The following is a 1,564-nucleotide window of genomic DNA, read 5'->3' as shown; positions in this document are numbered from 1 at the left end:
ATTTATTTATTTATTTATTTATTTATGTAATTACACTGTAGCTGTCTTCAGACAGTCCAGAAGGGGCGTCAGATCTTGTTATGGGTGGTTGTGAGCCACCATGTGGTTGCTGGGATTTGAACTCAGGACCTTTGGAAGAACAGTCGGGTGCTTTTACCCGCTGAGCTATCTCACCAGCCCTATACATTTTTTTAAAAAATTTATTTATTATTATATGTAAGTACAGTATAGCTGTCTTCAGACACACCAGAATAAGGCGTCAGATCTCATTACAGATGGTTGTCAGCCACCATGTGGGTGCTGGGATTTGAACTCAGAACCTCCAGAAGAGCAGTTGGTGCTCTTAACCACTGAGCCATCTCTCCAGCCCCAAGGTTATACATTTTTAAGTGTCATTCTCTGAACTTTTTTTTTCCCCCGCCTCCCCCCTTCTCTGAACTTTTATGTTTCAAATTATATTAAAGTTTGTGTGGATTTTTTTCCTTAAAGATTTATCTATCTATCTATCTATCTATCTATCTATCTATCTATCTATCTATCTATCTATTTATGTACACTGTAGCTGTCTTCAGACACCCCCAAAGTGGGCATCAGATCTCATAGATGATTGTGAGCCACCATGTGGTTGCTGGGATTTGAACCTATGACCTTTGGAAGAACAGTCAGCGCTCTTAACCGCTGAGCCACCTCTCCAGTCCCTGTGTGGATTTTTATATTTTACTTTTCATTATTACATTTTTATTCATTTATTTGTGTGTGTACATGTGGTCCTGTGCATGCTGTAGCCTGTGTGAAGTCAGTGGACAATTTGTAGGAACTGCTCCTCTCCTGCTGCCTTGTGCACCTGGAACTGAACTCCAGGAGGAAACCTCCTTCTTCTCTTTTAAATGATTCTTATTTATTTGTTATTTATTATACATTGATGCTTTCCTTGAATATATGTGTGTGTGTGGGGGGGGGTGTTGGATTCCTAGAACATGGGATTACAGACAGTTGTGAGCTGCCTTGTGGGTGCTCAGAACTGGAGTCTCCTAGAGGCGCAGCCAGTCTCTCCAGCCGTGTTTCTTTCTTCTTTTTGGAATAATTTTCTCTTCTGGGATTATAGGTGTCTGCACCATCATGCTAAGCCTAACTGCTCTGCTACTTCTGCACCATCATGCTAAGCCTAACTGCCCTGCTACTTTTTCATGCCAGTGCTTGGGAGTGGCACAGGGTCTCCTGCACACTAGATAAGAGTTCTAATACGGAAACACCTCCCCACTCCTTTCTGGTTTGGGGGGGGGTTAGCCTGTGTCACTCCTCAGGAGCTATCCATTTTAATTACTTTTGGGACAGGGTCTCACCATGTAGCCCTGGTTGGCCTTGACATACATGCACATATACACACATACATTCACATATATACATATATGTCCCAGGTTGGTTCAAACTCACAGAGATGTCTGTCTGCCTATGGGATTAAAGACTTGGACTAGCGACTCTCTCTCTCTCTCTCTCTCTCTCTCCCTCTTCCCCCTCTCTCTCTCTCTCTCTCTCCCTCCCTCCCCCTCTCCCTCCCTCCCTC

This window comes from Mus pahari, chromosome 3, assembly GCF_900095145.1.
Source record: "Mus pahari chromosome 3, PAHARI_EIJ_v1.1, whole genome shotgun sequence".
Lineage (NCBI taxonomy): Eukaryota > Metazoa > Chordata > Mammalia > Rodentia > Muridae > Mus > Mus pahari.
The sequence above is the reverse complement of the archived record's forward strand: the minus strand, read 5'-3'. Positions refer to the sequence as shown.